Source organism: Nelumbo lutea, chromosome 2 (genome assembly GCF_056320005.1).
Source record: "Nelumbo lutea isolate HS-2025 chromosome 2, American lotus-T2T, whole genome shotgun sequence".
Classification (NCBI taxonomy): domain Eukaryota; kingdom Viridiplantae; phylum Streptophyta; class Magnoliopsida; order Proteales; family Nelumbonaceae; genus Nelumbo; species Nelumbo lutea.
In genome coordinates, this window is record NC_142685.1 from 36,212,610 (window position 1) to 36,227,965 (window position 15,356).

At 36.5% G+C, this 15,356-nt stretch overlaps 1 long non-coding RNA gene across 2 annotated transcripts; it reads left to right on the forward strand.

Annotated features, from left to right (window-relative positions):
• Window positions 1-768: 768 nt before the first annotated feature.
• Window positions 769-9,898, forward strand: LOC148869867 (uncharacterized). 2 transcript variants are annotated; one of them, XR_016106454.1, is made up of 4 exons: window positions 769-2,212; window positions 2,386-2,442; window positions 9,276-9,509; window positions 9,648-9,898. It is a non-coding gene; the product is annotated as an uncharacterized LOC148869867 (long non-coding RNA). The 2 variants fall into 2 exon arrangements; XR_016106453.1 differs by lacking the exon at window positions 9,276-9,509 and having other exon boundaries at window positions 1,474-2,212.
• Window positions 9,899-15,356: the final 5,458 nt, after the last annotated feature.

The following is a 15,356-nucleotide window of genomic DNA, read 5'->3' on the forward strand; positions in this document are numbered from 1 at the left end:
CATACGACACCAATTGATGAATCAATTCTTGGCTAAGTACTTCGTCATTTGGTCTGCTTCCAAGTGGTCGATGACTCAGATGCCGAAGTGGAGAACTTTTATTAGATGAGGACCTGGATGTCGAGCTGACCAGGCCAAGTTGGGGGTAGATTAGGTGTCGAGCTGACTAGGGGGCAAATCAGGTGCCTAGTTGAGTAGGGGGCAGATCAGGTGCCGAGTTGGAGGCAAATTATGTGGTGAGCTGACCAGGCCGAGCTAGGGGCAGGCTAGGTGTCGAGCTGACCAGACCATCGAGTTGAATTGATTGTTGAGCTTCGTAATTCTTTAGAGACCTACAAGGAATCAATGTCAGAGGACCCGGGGTGGCTAACTCGGTGAGGTCGCTCCGATGCTTAAGTCAGTACTCTCATAGTAGACTGCGAGCTAAAAATCATAAAGTATGAGAGCTAGAATATGCTTATTCCCCCCCCCCCCTCCATGTCATTGGGGCTGGTGCCTTTATATAGGCATTGTTTGGCGTGGGCTTCACACAGCATAATTGGGATTTCCAAGAGGTCGCCTGAGTGGTCCGAGATTCTCGGAGGCAACCGCCATGCACGTTGACCATCCTCTCGCAGGTCGCCACCTGGACCTCAATCAGGCCGGCACGCCCTCGAGGGAGGTCGCTCCTTGTGTTAAGGTCACTTCGGCTAGTGATGAGGTGTTGCAAGTCGGTCCTGGACGAGGTGCTTTTAGCTGACCTGAATTTTGGTCGAGGTCGCCAGTTCGACGCCTGTGCTAGGTCGTCAGTTCGGTGCCTGTGTCGGGTCGCCAGGTCGGCGCCTGTGCAAGGTCGCCAAGTCGGCGCCTATGCCAGGTCGCCAGTTCAGTGCCTATGCCAGGTTGCTAGGTCAGGACACCATCATCTTGAGTAAGATATTGCCTAAGTGTCACAATGTCATTGAAGGGCCAAATCCGCCCTCATTAGAGTCCATCCTATTCTTTTTGTAAAAATATGATAGACCAATACTTACTCTTGACTTCGGTTCAAAGGAGGCCATCCTATTCTTTTTGTTTCTAGCCCATAGGAGCCTAATCAACCCCACTCTTGTTACTTAGGTGTGATATGTTGAACAAATGTCTTCTTAACAGCTGTGATATGTTAAACATGTTATCCTTGTTCAAATCATTTAAACATCTTCAAATCATTTATCCTTAGTTAAATCATTTAAATATGGTGAACCACAGTGATATCTAAATAGTGGCAGCCACTCTGCTCTACCATTCTAAACAGATGTCTTCTAAACATCTACTACCAACCCATTCTTTTCACCTGATATGCTAAAAAGATCCCATTCCTTTCGTGTGATATGTTAAACAGTTGAGGGAAAATCTCCTTTAGTTGTCTTTCTTCACACCAAACATCTGTCCAGGTTATAATATGAAGAAACTGCCCCTGATCCCAGCCCAACAAACTTTCATAGGTATATGATGTTAAGTATTATCTTGGATTGGGTTTTATTATTACCGAAGCACACACAAGTGTTTGTCTATTTACACAAGCATAACAAGTTCTACTTTATAATCTTCTTACACGCATACTGTGGCTTGAGTAGAGAGAGAGGGAAAAAGAGAGAGTAAACCACACGTGTTTTATTTTTTCTTAATTTTATACAAAATTTTTGATCATTACAATGTTTGATCATTGTATCTTTAAAGACTAATGCAAAAGTAGAAGATCACATCATAAATTTTTGATGCGTAAATCCTTGATCATTCTATCCAAATTTACCACCAACAATGTTTGATCATTCTATCCAAATTTTTCTTCTCAAATTGGACAACCGCTACAACTTCGTCTAATGTCGCTAGATGACCTTTCATTGTTTCCACACTTTTAGAATTTCTATTTTAGAGGCAATAGGAAGGAGGCGGTAAAAAAAAAAAAAACTGCCTCTGTAATGCATCATAGGAGGCAACTTCGACGTACATTTTAGAGGCACTTCGGAAATTTTGGCGGACACAAATGTGGTCGTTGATATTAGTTTCGCGCCCAAACAAAATCGAGCACCCCTCGCTTTCTCGCTGCAAGCTCCCCGCTCCCTTCTTTTCTTCCTTGCCCTAGTTTCTTCTTTCGCTGCAAGCAACATCGTGGATAGGACGATATCCTTGCCCTAGTTTCTTTCTTCTCTGCAAGCAACACTACGGAGAGGACGATTGGAGATGAAACCAGGTAATCTCTCCATTTTTGTTCGTTTTCTCTTACTTTTCTCCTTTCTCACACTCTCTCTATTTTTTTCTCTCTTCCCCTTCCCTTTTCCTTCTCTTTCCTCGCTACTGGGACGCTATTCATCGTCTCTATCACCTTGAGTTGCAGTGGCTAATATTTATCCCACTCCCTTTTAGAGAGGACGATTGGGGACGGACTTCACCTTCGTGGCTGTTGGAGAGGACGATAATCAGGTAAGCTTGTTATCGCCCCCAATGAACAGTCAATAGTGTTCTTTAATTTCATTTTCTTTTTGTGTTTTATCCTGTATTTAGCTGCTAATCAACCACTGCTACTGCTCCTCTGCCAATTAATGCTTTTATTTTTTTTAATATTAATGTTCTTGACTGATAATAAGAAGAACAACACCTTTTCTTTTGTTCTTTATTGATCAGTTTATTCAATATGGAAACCTTTCTTTATTAGAAGGATTAGAAGGTAATGGAGGCCATTATGAATGACCTCAAAATTAAAACCTACGAAAGTGATCTAATTTTCAGCATCTCAAAGGAGCGAAAATCCAGGAAGTTCTCGACTGACAGGTAGTGTGGAGAGTCTACTCGAAGAGCAATTCCCTTCCTTTTTGAAATAGCCCAGAACAGAAATGCTAAAGTGGGAGATTGCTTTGAACAGGCAAATAATGAAGTGATATGGGGACCTTCATTTAGAAGAAATTTAAATGAATGGGAATTGAACCAATGGTCGAGTTGATAGGACTATTACAAACCATCAAGGCAAACCCAATGGAAGCTGAGGACTGGATATAGAAACTGAAAAAGGATGGCCAGTTCATTGTTCAAGGTTGGTTTCACAAGAACCAAATCACTTCCCTTGGGTTAAAATATGGAGCCCCTGCATCCCATCAAAGGTGGCTTTCTTGGTGTGGACAGCTTTGCTTGAAAGATGTTTAACAAATTATCTGTTGTTAAGAAGAAGTGTGAGAGCATAGACATGTTTAATGTCATAGGCCTGATCTAACTTGTCTCAAGCCAAAGCCAAATCGGCCCGGTTCAGCTTGGTTCATGAAATAGCAATTCAGGTCAAGCCATGAATGCCACCTACACTTTCATGGCATAGCTGTTTAAAGGGATGATTTCCATACCCAGGGGGACTCTCTTGATTATCCTTCCCATCTTCCTTTTCTTCCCCCACTGATTCATTTCATCAACTTTGAGCCATTCCTCAGACTTTTGGAGATCTGACCACTGGATATTTGTAATGAGTGCACAAGCCACCTTTTTATCCACTGCAAGTTATCTCACCATTTAAGAACTCTAGCCTTAACAATTTTTTAGTGTGCAATGTTGCATGCTGAAAACAGTACTAGAATTAATCAAAAGGATGGAGAATACAATGTTTAAGCAGTGGAGCAAAGGTCCTTTGGGGTATTTGCCTACTTATATATTATATGGTCAGTGTTGAGAGAAATAAAAATGCACATTGTTGAAATAAATATATAGATATGGATGTAGTAAGGAGGAATTTAAAAAGATTACTGTGTTCATGGTTAAGCATACAAAAACCTTTTCAGGGAGTCCAGTTTAGCTCTTATTTTGTTGGTGGATCTCATTTCATTTAATCATACAAATTTTTGTTTCATCTGGTTTTGCATATCTCCATTGTACATCCTGTCATTGTACATGGGCTGATATATATTTTGATTGGTCTGATTAACACAATATATTGCCTTTCAAAAGAAATCGAGGAGATATCTTTAGCCTTCTGATTCTGCACAAAAAAATGTTCTTGGATCTATGAAACACTTACTTTTAATTACCAAATTCCATTGAAATGTGAAGAATGCTTTTGAACTGGGAAGCTATAGAAGCACTTCAATGAGCAATCCCAAACACCATACTCAATTATGGCTGTCGTGAGCTATTACTAGTTAGTGAGCTACACAGGTTAGGCTTATACTGCAAAATACAGTCCAAGAAGAAAGTAAGATGTGGTGATTGTCATGCTCACATCCACAGCATCTTCCCACCAAACCAAACATGTCCATTATTTATGTTCTCACAGAAGCACACACACACACACAAGTAGACTTTTAGGTATAGTTATACATTATCAGTGAAAATTAGTAATTTGACTTTTTCTAATTTTTTCCACTTATCTTAGGTAAATAGTGTGAAGTTCAATGAGTATGCATCTGTTGTGGTAGTATCAGTAGGGTATAATAATTCAGTATGTGATTTGGATTGTGGATCTCATAGAACTTAACCAACTCTGGTTAATTTAATGTATCATCAATTTGATACTGAGAAATTGAGATTGTAGCACTCATTTTCTTTCCTATTAACTGACTTTTGCCATGGTTCATTTGTAAATCATCGACACGTTCTCAGAGAGTATAATGTCTATTTGTTTGATAAAATGTGAAATACTTTATGGGAATGCTGATTGAACTGTTCAAAAATTTGACATGTATTGGTAGGTATGTAAGACCAATGGTCAATTCAGTTTCCTTGCTTTAAGTGCCACATCTATTTGCTCAAGAAGCTTGTTATCTTTAGTTTTGTATTGCTCCTCTAAGATTGAAACCTATCATATCCTTGATTAATGGATTTTCTAACACTTCTAATATTTATTTTTTATCTATTAGAGACATATCTAATCACTTGAGGCAACCTGTGAATTGCATTTCAATGCCAAATGATGGTAACTGCATATTGGATAGTTGCTTCGACCGACTCTGCATCTTTTGAACAGTTAATGTCTTGCGGTTATTTTACGTAAAATAGATGTAATTTATATTCCATTTGTCCATTTGAATGGATGTTGATTATGACAGGACTACTAGAGAACTATTGCAAGAATACAAGGGCCATCTTTGCAAGTTTTGATGCCATAATTTTAGTGTTTTTTCTAACTCATTTATTTTGTAGATTCTAAACCATTTTCCACCATTTATTCCATCCTTCATGGTAGTGTTTCTATGTATTCACAAAAAACGGTAGTGTTTCTATGTAGGGTGATTGGGTTAATGCAATTTCGGATCCCCTAATGCAAATTTGGTTTCTCTTACTTAATGGTCTTACAAGATGGATTGTTGCCTTACCAACAATGAAGCCCATGTATGGTTGACCTGAGGATAGCTTCATTTCTTTTGGGATCTTGTGGGTGCATCCTTAGTGTCATGCTTTTGGGCTCACTACTCAGTGGCGAAGTTTTCTTCTTTATAACTTTACTGAATTTATTAACAAGATGGATTGGGATCGTTTGTGCTAACAGCTTAATGTTCTTGCTCATCTTACCCATCAGGGCTTTTCAGTTGCTTGACCAGCTTTCCTTCCTGTCCAGCCCTGTTTGGCTGGCTGGTTGTGTTTGCCCCTTCTGCTTTCTGCTGTTCATCTTTTTTTCCAAAAAACAAAACAAATAACCCTCCTCCAACTATTCTTTTTCATATAAAATGGAAATTACTTCTCACAAACAAATAACACAAATGAAATTTGCATACCCATACAAGAATACCAGAATTTATAAATCAACCCATTATATAATATATATATATATATATATATATATATACCAGTGCAAATGTGCAAACTGAGCCTAAAAGTCAAATGTAGCTGCTATTGACTTGGCTTTGTAATTAAAGAGGCAGTGTGTTGTTGAATAATCAAGGAGTTGATTTGAGGAGTTGTTCAAATATTATAGGTTTTTTTGGTGGCGCAATTCAACAATTCTGGTCAAGATATATAACAATTCCTTCATTGACTTGATAATGAATTCTGATTACATAGCAATTTATCATTCACATAGAACCAGGGCAAGGCTAAACATCGCAAACCAGTAGAGCTGCTGCCATGAGAGAAACATTACATATCACTCTCTACTTTCTCATTCCGTCTTGTGTTTTCCTGGAATCTCATGCTCAGGATGAAGCAAAAGCTTTGGTGAAATGGAAGGACAGTTTAAGTTCTCACTTCATGGTCCCTTACCAGTCGGTTTAGATAAATCTTGCCAACACAGAACAATTCATTCACAGTTCCAATTCCATATCATATTAGCAATCTACAAAAGGTATGCCATCTTCATCTTGGGGGAAACATTTACCTTGAGGAGTTGTGTGTACTCTAGTTCTGGTTTCGTCCATTCATTCTCTTAGTCTGGGTGGTTGTTTTAGGGCCTAGTCCTGATTCTATGTTGGAGTGGGTTTAGGCCCTTTTATGGAGTTTTGGCTTTGGTCTTGAACAAGGAACAGATGCTCTAGCAAGAGCTAGAGCATGGGGTTGTCTAGGACTGTAATGCAGGACTAAAATTATGCAGAGCTAGAGCATGGGGTTGTCTAGGGCTGTAACTAGATCATTCTACATATACAAGAGCTGTAATGCAGGACTATAATTATGCAATAAGTTACTTATACTGAATCACTGACCTTGAATGTGTCATTCAGTTGAGTGCCCACAAGTGCTAACATGTTGACAAATGCTCTATCAAGAGCTAGGGCAGACAAGGAACAGATAGAATGGGGTTGTCTATGACTGGGCTGCAGCTTGTAATAGCTTCTCTTTATTTTTTCATGTTTGTGTTGGTCCCCCTATGACAGGGAGCTATACTATGTAACTATTGGCCTGCTGTCTAGTTGGGCCTTAATAAAACATTCCAATTAATTATCAAAAAAAAAAGTTCTGTAGGAGGAATGGTATATGGCAGTTTGTTGAGTGGAAGCTTCCTGTTAGAAATTTTCATAATCTCTGTCTTTTCACTTACGTTTTTTTTGTCTTTGCTTGTATTGAATAAATTGTCAGATAGAAAGCAAATTATTTAACAGAAAATGTGGGAGGGCTGAACAACACATGATACTAGATATGACTATTTGATGACACTTCATATCAGACCGTATCCTTTTAAGTGTACCTAATTATAGTTATCCATGCAGTCCTGTCTAATGTTGTAAACTTCATGAGATTTTTCATGTCAAGCATTTTTTTTTGGTAAAATGACTGATGATTGATAATGAACTTATTTTATAAGAGTTTCAGAAGTTAGAAACAAGAGCTTTGAATGCCAAGGGACTTAATTTTACCTGCTTGGTGATGCTAATTTTGACCTGTTGCATGAAGACAGTATAGGGTTTCAGGTTTCATTAATTGAGTTCTTTCCAAGTCCTTAACCCTAGATAATATCCATTGTGTGCTATCGTATACAAGTATGAAAATGGCATGAAGACAGTACAGGGTTTTGGCCTTGACCTTGGGCTTGGGCTTTAAGTCCAACTCTTAGGGTTGGTTGTAGGTTGAGCTAAAACCCGGCTCAGCCCACCCAACTTGCCCGTACCATTGTGTTAATAGTTATAAGATGTAAATATGTAAGCACTATAGTGAAAAAAGAATAGAAGGAATAAAAAAGTTTCAGTTCTATAATAAGAAACAAAATGAGTGGCTTCTTTTTTTCTTTCAGCAAAAAAGTAATTGGAGAATACTCCTATGCCAAGGTTTGGGTAGTCATTAATAAATTGTATTAAAATTTGTATTTCCTATCCAATAGAATTTCAAGTGGATATTACTAACAGGAAGAAAGGGTAAGCATATAGTAAAGTATTGCGGATGGGAATTGAGATGATGATAGAAAGTTTTGAAATGCCAATATGCCAAAGTTCTGAACCATTTTTATTCAGGCAGAAACAATAAGGACCACTCAGTTCATCAATTTATTAATATATTATAAATAATAAAGTTTGGTTAACCAAACCTGAAAACTGAAACTAAATACACCAAACCTGAAAATTGAAACTGAAACTGAAACTGAACTTCCAAATCTGAAAAGTGAAACTGAAACCAAAATTTTGAGTTTGATTTTTCGGTTTTAACCAAACAATGCTCACCCCTATTACTGCATACACCAATTTGCTTTTCCTCAAGTAGAACAGCCATTCATTAAACTAACAAGGAAGGCCGAAGCCAATACAGCAGTAGAAAGAAAAAAAACAACTTGAAAAAAACAAAAAGCAACGAAGACTAAAGCTATAATTTAGTAGAAGATAAGAAATCAGGCACAAATGTGCAGACTTTGTCATCTAATTATAGTATTTTTTGGCGCATTTATCATTTTGCTCAGGGTCATATTTCTGATAAACATGGGATAGGTGGTAGGCTATGGGTCCCCCAAAGTCCAGAACCATTTTAATAGTCATGTTTTCTCTTGACCCAGGGGTGCAATTTGGGCAGTTTTTTCCCGAACTGGACCCGAAAAAAGTCAGATTATTGAAAAGTATAATATTGGTTGGGTTTGAAGTCTTGTCCAATCCAATCCAACCTGAATCAGATTTAACCTTATATTTGTATGCATAATCTTAAATACACATGTATTTAAATATACAAGTATGAATCAATATATTAATGTACAAATGCATTTGTGTATATATGTGTGTCAATAATTTTAAGTTAAAAGCAAAATATTTCTAAAATGTGATAACTATCAATGTTATCAATACTCTCAATATATAGTTGGTTTATTTAATTTAATTGAAGTACAAGCCCACATAATATGAATGCTCCCTTGGTCATAAAGAAACTCATGTAATACTCATGGTTGGAATCAGCTAGCTTGTAGTCTCCACCAGCTAGAAAACCAAAGAAACTCATGTAATATTGATAGTTGGACCCAGCCATCCGCTCCTTTTGGAGCAGCTTTGCAGCAACCACTCATTTCACAAAAACTTCTCTCTTGAATGAGCTTTGCTGCCAAAGACTTGGATGGCAAATGTCAAATCTGAAATGGCCAATGAGAACCCACATTGCTAAAGCCCTAAAAAAGATTTACAGTTCAACAAGTAAAGCCTTTGTTAGCAAATGTCCAAAAACTCACATTGCCAAAGACTTGGATGTCAAATGCCAAATCTGAAATGGACTTTCCATGTTCAACAAGTAAAGACTGTATTGCATAAACAAATCCAAAATGTCCAAGAACCTACAATTAAGTATGCTTTCTTATCTAGTAATTAAGTTGAAGAGAAATATATTTATTTTCTTATGTTATTTTGATGACTTGGATTTGATAAAAAAAAAAAAAATGACTGTAGGATATGATTAAGGTTCTTTTGAAGAGTTTTAGGAAGTAAGAAGTTGTGGCCAAAGCAGTTGTTATAAGCAAAGACCCATGTAAAAAAGTAGAAGATATTGAATTGGGTCAAGATTTTTGAGAGGTATATGTTGAGGTACTGATAATTCGTGAGGAGCCTTTACTAAGACCCCATGGACGTCATAAGACAATTGGAACATTTGTTGGAGTTACTATTGCTTGGCCTTCGTTTTTGGTAAATATTACAAATTTATGTATAATTATTTTTATTTCATTTTTTGTTGCTATATGTGATTAGTTAGTCAATGGCTATTAATTTACAAAGATTATAGATATTTACTTTGTTTTTTCTTTTTATTGCTTTTCTTTGTAGGTTGTAGAGGAAGAAAGGATTGGATGAAGACTACAAAGAGTTTTTTTTTTTTTTTTGAGATAAAAAGATTTTTCTTTTGGACTACTCTATATATGATTTGTAGGTTGTTAAAAAAAGAAGACATGTATTCAAAAGGAAGAATGAATATAATGAGGGTTGAATATTGTATTATTTTTGTTTTTTTTTGTTCTTAAAATGATGATGGAAGTCAATTGGAATTTTATGGATAAGGTTTATCTTTTTGCATTTTATATATGTTTTCATACAAGTTCTATGTTTTGATTGCATATATTTTTATGCATGTGTATCAATTGGAATTTATATGTAATAATATTCACAATATATTGCACTTAAAAAAAATTTGATCCTTTTTAGAGGCGGCCAAAAGTGCCTCTAAATACAGATTTTCCTTTTCTTAGATTTCTTTTAGAGGCACATAAAATTGCCATAAAATCCTTTAGAGGCATTCGAATGTGCCTCTAAATTGAATTTTTAGAAGCATTTTTAATTGCCTTTATATAGGACTTTTAGCGTCAGAGCAATAGAGGTAGTTGTATGTGCCTCTAAAAGTCTAATTTAGAGTCTAATTTAATCTGCATCTAATGCTTAACCAAGTGCCTCTAAAACATTTAGCGATAGGGCTTTTAGAGGCATTTAGTTGGCCGTCTCCTATAACCTTTAGAGGCATTTTTTGGCTGCCTCTATAGATGAATTTTCCAGTAGTGCCATAAGGTCTTGATCCATCTCCTTTCATGGTTACACTCCCCATGCTAGTTTGACATTCTCCACTAAAGTTATCCATGAAAAGAATTTATAGCCACTTGCGTCCTACAAAATTTTTCATACTTGAAGTTTTGCACATATTCGAAACTATTTCCCTTGGCTACCAGGCCTTTTGGATGTGAATACTCTGCATAGCCTAATATCATAACGACACATTTTTGTCTCATCATTCCATAAGAAGTTGCATCGTCTATCAGGGATGAGCTACAATGAATACACATAGGTTATTCAACATATAACATGTGCATAACTTTTAACATACATAGTAGTGGCCGTCATAGAACTGTCAACCTACGTTCTCAGTCATTCCATGCTTAGCCACAATAATGATGCACTCTCCACCACATGAACACACAACATTCATGGTGACAGTTCAAGAAAATACAATTGGTGTGCCTAAAATTAAAAAAATTATTTATTAGCACATTTCATCGAGCGAACAAACATGATGTGTTCATGGAGTAGGGGTGGGGGGCTATGATGACCGTGTGTGCGGGTTAGGGGTAAGGGCTGGGATGACTGTGCAAGGTGGGGGGTGAGGGGCTGAGATGACTGTACGCGAGGGGGGGCTAGGCGTGCGACATGGAAGGGCGGGCTGGGCGTGCAACAAGAGGGGAGGGGGATGGGCATGTGTGTGACAGGAAGGGGATGGGTATGCATGCGACAAGAGGGTTGGGGTTGTGTGCTATTTTGTCGAACGGATGCTAGTTAATACCTACATTTGTTCGAACCTAATAGAGATGTCATTCAAACCCATTGAAGGTGGCAGTCAATGCTTGCATCTGTTTGACAAGTGGACTGTAGAAACCTCTCCAATCACCTTCACGATGAAGATGTCAGTCAACATACCCCACTCAGGAACGAGAGTGACAAAAATGGTTTGAGAGAGAACAAGACTGAGCTCTCCAGCCTCCTCTTTGCTCCTTCACCGACACCATAGTGCCAAAGCTCCTCCTTGTAAGGGGACACCGATGGTTATTAGAGGCAGAACCACACTACTGCTAATGTAAGAAACAATCTAGCCTTGAACGAGCTCAAAATGAAATGAACTGAAATGAAAAGGGCATTTTCAATCATAAAAGGGTATTTTAGGAATTTTATACAAGATTATTAGTCATGTGGTGTCACATGTGTCGACTAATGGTAAGGAAGGTGTTTGACAGTTGTCAAAAAAACTTGAAGGGTAGTTTAACTGTTTAAGACAAGGTATAGTTAGTCAATTTCACAAATAGTAGAGGTAGTTTAAGAAATTTGCCCTTTAAATATTTATGAGACTTCTTTGCCATCTTTCTTTAATGTATCTCCAAAGCCTAAATTTTTAATTTTTTTTCCTTATCTTCTGTCTTTTTTTTTTGTTTCACCTATTGAGAAAAGAAAGATGAAAGAGAGTTGAAAGAGGTAGAGTATCAATTATAAAGTTCAAAACATAGATTTTGGAGATGTAATGAAGGAGAGTGTAAAATGCTCTCATAAAAGTTCAAAATTGATGGAATGCTAATAGGAGTAGAATGTTGGAATCTAAAACTATTGGGTAGTTCTTTGTCACAAATAAAACTTCAAGGACCTAAATGTGTCACCACCTCCAAAGTATAGGGTAATTCTTTGTATTTTACCTAGGGGTGACCATGGGCTGGGCAGGCTTTGCACTTAAAATAAGGGCTATAACCTAGGGATGGCACCAACATAGCCTAGGTTCTAGGCCTAAAAATAAGCCTTGGTCTAGGTCGGGCTGGGATTGATTCTTGACCTATGTCTCCTATATACAAAATAACACACACACACACACAATATGTGTGTGTTTGTTATATTTAAATGGCATATAATGTGCATATAAATATGTTTTATATATTATATAATATAAATTATTATTTTTAATATAAATTATAAGTGTCCTATTATAATATTTAATACAATATATATAATATAACATAAAATGACGTATATAAACATTTATACATTATAAATCAAATACATATATTTAAATATATGTGGGATGGATTGGGCTTGAATACAAAACCTAAGCCCAAACCTAGAATTTCGAGGTTGGGTCAGACCGAAATGATCACCTCTAGTTTTACCCCCAAAAAATCAATATAATAAGTCATTCAATTCAACCACTTAACTATTAAAAACAACTCTCTGTTTGAGCATCTTGAACGTAAGCTCTTTGTTTGGGCCAGGCATTGTGCTTTTGGATTTTAGTGTGGGGCTTTTAGGAGGAGAGGGGGAGGTGAGCTCAACACCACCTTTAAGAATAGATCGGTTCAAATCAATTATTTACTTAATTAGAACTATTAGCATCAACTTAAGTGCTAAAACTTTCTAGAATAATAGTTAAAAGGTAATATAGACAAAAGAAAATTGCAAGATTTCAAGATATGGGAGGCCCAAAACATTATAAATAGGGGCCCCGTACCTATATGGGTACCAATTATCAATAACCCACAATAGACCTATTACTATGGGGGGACGTAGATTTTCTCTCTCCTTTTAGAGGCCTAACCTAGTTATGGAGTCCACCTTGATTACGCTACCAACTAATGACAATGAATAGCCAATCCTGAACAAAATGAATAATTATTGGGCTTGGATCTTAGATAAGAGACTCTTGTATGGATCAGTGTTTTAAAAGCCAATCCAGAATTAGATCCGCTTCAGCCACCAGTTTTTAGGTCAGTGGTTCAACCCCATGGTCTAAATGGGTGATTCATTGCAATTTAAAAAAATAAAAAATATTAAAATATTAAATCAAAAAATAGTCAAAACCATTATTTGGGTTGAACGGATTGATGGTTTAATTGTTTGGGTCAGTGATAGCTAACCAAGTCAATGGCTTTTAGAAAAATACCGGGTTAAAGGTGAAAACCATGGTAAGAATCATATTTCACGTTTCCTATAATATGTGTAATAATGGGCTATTAGGCTAGATAGATTTTAAGTGGATCAACAACTTGCTTTAGAATGATGCTTCTAGCACTTACAACACTTAGGTGTCCCACCTTGTTGGTTTTTGTTTCTAGTGTTCTAATTTTCAAGCTTCTTAACTTGTTTCCCTAACCTCTAACCATCAAGGTTCCCATATTATCCCTGCTTCTTCTTCTAGTTGTTGTTGCCAGTATCTTGATTTTGAACAATGCCCCCCTCTACTAGTAATGCTTTACTAAGCACCTAAACATAAGCCTTCAATTCAACTGCAGCAACTATTTATTTGATGTAGGGATTTTATCCCTTTTCAAATTTGTGAGCACGACTCTCCTAGTTTGGCACCAATTTAGGAGCAAATTTAGAGAAGTTCATATTTGGCCATGGTTCAGTACTTCAGTTACCTTGCATCAGATCAAGGAAATACCTTTCTTTTTGTCAACCAACACTCTTAAGGAAGTAATGCTCATAAAAAGCATTTACAAATGTGTCCCAAGTGCAATTTCCTTCATTCTCACACACCCCTTCTTGTGTTCTCCACCAATCGTTAGTGGTTCCTTGTAGTGAGTTGGTTGCATATACTACCTTATCCTCCTTTGGGCGCTTAAACACCTTAAGAGCTTTCTCCATCTCTTAGATATGGTTGACTTCTTTGCCTCGATAGGGTCAATGGTACTCTCAAAAGGTGGTAGAGTGATCCTCTTAAATTCCAAAAACCCGTTATGTTGCTTCCACTATGCCATCAAGTTTTGTTCCAATTGTTGTTGATACTTGATAGTTCTAAAATTGTTGTTGCTAATAGTTAATAATGTAGATATGTTGTCATTTGTAGTATTTTGTTATTAGGCGAGTCCAACAATTTGTTGTAGCATTTAATATATCTCAAAAGTTTTCTTAACACTAGGTTGGGGCACAACATTAGGCAGAGGTATCTAATCTCCATTAATTTTCCTAGCATTACCAACAAAATCATTAACTTCATCTTGTTGATGGGGACCCCTAGATTGATGACTTCGATATTTACGGCATGGGAGTATTCAAGGACAATCTTCTTTGAGCGGGGAGGCATAGTGACCTATTGAATCAAATAGTAATGTTGAAATCATGAGTTAATCACATAAATTGTTCCAAATATTTACTATTTCAGTATAGCAAGTGTACTAAATTTATGATCTAAAAATTAACTAAGCAATAATAAAGTAGAGTTAGTCAAATCAAATAACCTAAGTTACTCTAAAGTTAACAAGTAGATCAAAATTACTATTGAACTAATAATTAACTTCAAAGAATGTTCCTTTAAAACACAATAAATAAATAACTAATGAGATCTCAAGACCAATGTGTTAGTGAAACAAGCTCCCTACTCTTCCCACACCTAAGTAAATTTGCAAAAGCTACTCCTCGGTGTCTAAAAATGTGGAAAGAAAATGAATGAATACACTAATCAGTAATTAGAAATTCATCCCACCAGTTGGATCATGCTGATGCTAAAAATCATTATAATAATTTGATATCTGATAAAAAATGCTTTATCAGAAAATTCAGATAAATCAATATATATTCTATTAGTTAGAAAACAAAACTCACATACTAGAAAAAAATGGTTAAAACACATAACACGTAATGGATATCACATTACAGATTCATAAAGTATACTACAACCACTCTAACCCAATGGCAATGTCTAGAACCACATATATGCTTTGCGGTGAGGGTCCAAAACATACTGGTAGGGTCTAAAGCGAAGTCGCTTAATCTTAGAATGCAAATAGATATAACAATCCATGCATGGGTCTTAATAGCATATTCAATAATAATAACCAAAACATATCCAACTTGAATACCAAATATTCACAAAAATCAATAGAATACTTAAGAAAGATAAAGTATCAAATAAATCATTCCGAATAGTTAACAATGTAATCAACATAATTCTAAATTACAATTATCTAAAAATTTTTGCTTATAATCCATAGTTTCATAAGGTTAAATATTTTCTCCTGC